General features: G+C 48.4%; 1 long non-coding RNA gene across 1 annotated transcript; it reads right to left on the reverse strand.

The window, feature by feature from the left end:
* Nucleotides 1-1682: 1682 nt before the first annotated feature.
* LOC138917138 (uncharacterized) lies at nucleotides 1683-4572 on the reverse strand. The gene is made up of 2 exons (XR_011424678.1): nucleotides 3410-4572; nucleotides 1683-1984 (listed from the first exon to the last, which is right to left on the reverse strand). It is a non-coding gene; the product is annotated as an uncharacterized lncRNA (long non-coding RNA).
* Nucleotides 4573-5187: the final 615 nt, after the last annotated feature.

Below are 5187 nucleotides of genomic sequence, written 5' to 3' on the forward strand. Positions count from 1 at the left end.
CTCGCCTACCTCCTTCTTTCATCTATGAGGAATCATGTGATTATGTTGGGTCCACCCAGATAATCCAGGATAATCTCCCCCATCAAGAGCCTTAATCTTATCACACCGCAAAGTCTCTTTTGCTATGTAAGGTAACATAGTCACAGGTTCTGGTGGATTAGAATGTGGACATATTTGGGGGGGCCATTATTCTGCATCACACCGGGCCTGAGAATTTGCATTTCTAACAAGCGTCTGGGTGCTGTTGCTGATGCTGGTCTGGGGACCACACTTTGAGAACCACCGTTTTAGAGTTTATGGAGGATGAGATGCGAAACAGTCGAAGCTGCCCCGAGAAGCAGGTCTCCAGGAGTAGAAATGGGGAAGGACGAGCTGGGCTGATGTTGGCAGAGATGATTTCTCCTTTGCCATCCTGCCCCCGGCCCAGGAAACCCTCCAGGAAATGCACGAACAGACCTTCAAAGTAAGATTGGTATTTCCTTTGGAAGTGACACATGGGGAGAGGCACCTTAAGGTAGAAGAAAGCACACCCAGCCAATTTAATTCACAGGCGGGATGGAGGATTATGAAATCTTTTTCAAATGCCTAGGATGCCTTGGATGGGCCCCACATGAAGACGGAGGCCATAATTAGGTGGTATTTCAAAGGCATCTCTCTGTACAGATGGCGCTCGGAAGCCCCATCTCCTGCCTTTTGGAACCCGCCCCCTGGAGTGTGTCCCTGTTCCCTCTCCCGATTCTAGGACATTCTAACCTTGTCCTTACTGACTCCCTTTTCCTTCCCTTCTCTTTACTTCCCTCCTGTCAGGTCTTGTTCAACCCCCAGAGAACCCTCTCTTCTAGAGCACTTCATTGATTCCCCTTCCACGTTTTTACTGGCCATTTCCCTCAGCCATCCAACATTTTCTGCAAACTGCCTACTGCAAATAGTGCTCCTTTAATTATTGTTTGTTTTTCACTTATTTGTATTTCAAATACAAATTTGGTTTCAGAAAAGTCTAAATCATTTTCAGATTATCAAAGAACCCAAGCTCTATGTGGTGTTTGAGTTTGAAAATCCTAGAGCCACTATTTTCTTTAACTTGCACAGTCAGTAAAGAGAGGAAATCCCCCCGGGGGTCTGAGATTTTTCTAACAGAAGAACCTATAGTTCGTTTATAACCTATGTGAGCACATTCCAGCTCTTTCAACAAACATTTTGTATATTAAATGAATCATGCATTGTTTCAAGGGCATCCCCAGTATGGAGACTGTATTTTCCACGAAATAAGCATCTCAGGAGGAAGTCTGTATTCATTCGTCACTTGCTTCTTCTTGGCAGAATCTAAATGAGGAAGAGTCTTAAAATTTAAACGGGAGCCTTCTCCCTCCTTTCTAGGGTCTTGATTCCTTATGCTCTTGAGATCTCTAGAATTTAATATTCTTCCATCCGCCTTCCCTTTTCTTTACTGAAATTCAAAGTAATTGATATTATGGTACTCTTCCCCATACTTTCTTTTCATTTTAACCAAACCTAAATCAAAGTGATTTTTTTAGGTTTATAATGCTTATTTCCATATAGGAATATATAAATACAGCAAGATTACATAAGTCAAAAGTAAGTAAGAATGTGATAGGGAAAAACAAGGATAAGAACATAAAATTAAACCAGGAATGAGGCTCCTTTTAAAAACCACAGAGACATTATGGAGTTCTACTTTTTTTTTATTTTTGCAGGGGAAGATTCATCTTAACCCAACATCTGTTGCCAATCTTCCTCCTTTTTCCCCCTCAAAGTGTCAGTACATAGTTGTATATAGTTGTAAATTCTTGTTCTTCCATGTGAGCTGCCACCACAGCATGGCTACCGACAGACGACTAGTGTGGTTCTGCCCCCGGGAACCAAACCCAGGGTGCTGAAGCGGAGTGTGCTGAACTTTAACCACTGGGCCATCTGGATGGCTCTGGAGTTCTATGTTTTTGCAAGTGGGTACATGTTGAGTTTCCTGGCAGCCAAGACAAAAAGGGAAAACTAGTCAGTTACATAGTTGGTAGTGTCCGTATGGTAAAAAATAAATTCACTGCTCAGGAGAGGTACGGCTAAAAGGCTAGAGAGACCCTGTGCAAAGCGGGGAGCCACCCCCTCAATAACAGCTTTACAATAGACTCAGTGACAAGTTTTCTTTTTGGTGAAGCACAGCAGAGTAAAGATGATTCTATAGGGTGGTTGAGTCAGCCCAGGTATTCACTCCCCTGACGGTCTGGCTTAACCTTAGTTTTAGAGTATCTGGATCATCTGGTTGACCTTCAGAGGGTTGTATTACAGAAGAAAGAAGATCAGTTAGAGTTCTGACAACTGCAAACAATAGCAACTCTGACCGCATGTGCTAAATGACGTTTCTGGGCTGCTGTGACTGAGAGGCTCGGTGACAGTCTTAGCATCAGACAAGGCTTTACCCAAGGGCTTGACTGCTCTGACTGGGGCCTGGTGTCTTTCTCTATGTTTCTCTGGACCAGTTCCTGGGTGTTGTCTCCATGCTCAGACAGATCCAGCAGCTCTCAGGACTGACAGTGCTACACCCTGTGATGTTGATACCAATAGTCATAATGTTGAAAATTTCTGTGCTCACCGGTAAATGGCCAGCATCCCAAGCCATCCGGGTATTCCCTCTTGTGATGGTCAATTTTACGTTCAACTTGACTGGGCCAACGATGCCCAGGTTAATCATATACCGTGTGTCTGTGAGAGTGTTTCTGGATGAGATTAACGTTCACATGGTGGACTCGGTAAAGTGGATCCCCTCCCCAGTGAGGGTGGGCATCGTCCAATCCATTGAATGCCTGAATAGAACAACAAGGCAGAAGAAGGAGAAATCCACCCTTTTGCTGCTTGAGCTGGGGCACCGGTCTTCTCCTGCCCTTGGACTTGGATCGACACCATTGGCTCCCTGGTTCCCAGGCCTTTGGACTCAGACTAGCATTGCACCGCCGGCCACCCTGGGTCTCCAGCTTGCCAACGGCAGATCATGGGACTTCTCAGCCTCCACAATCATGTGAGCCAATGCCTCATAATCAATCTCTTCCTACATTTATGTCCTATTGGATCTGTCACACTTAACCAATCACTGTGGACTAGAAAGCACTGATTGGCCTAAACTAGGTTATGTCTTTCATCCTTGACCCCACTGGACCCAGGATGAGCACCTGTCTCGGAACAAGGTGGCAGAGCAGAAACGCATAGGCTTTAGAATCAGACAGATCCTCATTAGCTTATTCATTCATGAATCAAAGCAGTGGGTGTAAGGTGCTAAACTAAACAGACCTCGTCCCAGCCCTAATGGAGACATCAAATGAGGGTACCAGTTATCTACTGCTGTGTAACAAACCACCCCCAAACTCAGTGACTTAAAACAAGTGTTTCATTTGCTCACCATCCTGTGGGTTAGCAGTTTCGGCTGGGCTCAGCTGAGCCATTCTTCTGGACTCACTCCCGTGGCTGCAGTCAGCTCGCAGTGCAGCTGGGGCATGTCAATCTAGGGTGGCCTTACTCCCAGGTCTGGCACTTGGTGTTGTCTTGGCCAGGGGCCTCCAGCAGGCTAGGTCAGGCCTCTTCACTTGGCAGCCGTGTTCCAAGAGGGCAAGCCCAATGCACATGTGCTTTTCAAGCCTGTGATTGTGTCGTCTTGCTAATGTACCATTGGCCCAAGCAAATTTACGTGGCCGGGCCCAGGGTCATTACGGGAAGAGACTCCCAAGAGTGTGGGTATGGAGAGACAGGATCAGTTGGGGACAGACTGTAACAGTCTCCCACAATCAGTAATAAACACATAAACCAGTGACAAGTTGTTATTACTGCTCTGAAGGAAGTGAGCAGGGTGCTCTGAGAGAGTTATAGGAGGGACCTCATTTAGGGGCTAGTCGGGGAAGGCCTCTATGAGGAAGGCCATTCACACTGAGATCTAGAGAAGGAGGAGCCACGCAAATGCAGGGAAGGGACTGGAAGGGAGACATCTGTGGCTTCACTACTCCAAGTGGTCCCTGGACCAGCAGCATTGGCACCACCTGGGACTTGTTAGAAATGCAGCAACTCAGGCTCCCCTCCAGGCCTACTGAATCAGAACCTGCATTTTAACAGGATCCCCAGGGCATTCCTGTGCACCAAAAAGTTTGAGAAGCTCGGGACGATCCGGGAAAAGGCAGAGGTGTGAGGAAGGGGGAAGGAAACAGCACAGCTTGTGCGAGCCACTCAAGTGTGCTCCTCACATCCTATAAGTTTCTGCTGTGACCTGGCTACCAGGCCAAGAGAGTCCCTTCCCCCAGTGCCCTGAGGACCCGCAGGAGGGCCATGATCACAACTCGCATGAGGACAGTGAGGTTCAGTGGGTATCACCCAGAGGGAAGAACCTGAAACCGGAGCTCTGCTGGGCTTGGCAGAGAACTCGCCCTCTCGTAGGTGGGGACAATACAAATGGGACCTCTGTTTATGCCTACACAGCTCCAGGTGGGGAGGCAGGTCAGTTACCGAGCAGCCGGTTCTGGGCACCCTGAAAGTCTCTGGGAAGGCCAGACCCTTAAGGCTGCTTGGTCATCCGGCCCCTCACCAGGTGTGGAGACTAATGATGGTCCCTTCAGCCATAAGGCTACCAAGGCGCTTTCCTGGTGGGCAGGTGGGTGGCATTCAGTTGTCACACTAGGGTGATCATAGGTCCCATTTGCCCAGGGCAGTCCTGTTTTTACCTGCTGTCCCAGTGTAATTATTAATAACATCCCCTCTCACTCTGGTTTGGATGATAAATTAAAGGGTCACCCTGCTTGTAGCCTAAGTTTGATCCCCAGAACCAAAGGAAGCTGACTCTGAAAGAGCACTGGTCCAGGAGTCAGGAATGTGAGCTCTTGTCTCGCCCTGCTGCTGACAAGCTCGGGGACCTTGGGCAAGTCCTCTCTGGCTGCAGTTCCTCATCTCTGAATTGACGGGCCCCTTCTAGATGGGGAGTTAATGAACAGGAGACCTGGGTCCCTGGGTCTCTGCCCCATCCACAGGTGGATGAGGAATTGCCCCTTCTCTAGCATCTTTGACTCCATGTCATCTGGGGACCCCACATTCTGCTAGTTCTTCTTCCAGGACCTGCTCTCCATGCCCACAGCTCGCAGGGGCCCTAGACCGATGTCCCCGCCCAGGGCTCTGTGCCAGCAGGGCCTCGCTGTCTGT

This window comes from Equus caballus, chromosome 1 (assembly GCF_041296265.1).
Source record: "Equus caballus isolate H_3958 breed thoroughbred chromosome 1, TB-T2T, whole genome shotgun sequence".
NCBI classification, from domain to species: domain Eukaryota; kingdom Metazoa; phylum Chordata; class Mammalia; order Perissodactyla; family Equidae; genus Equus; species Equus caballus.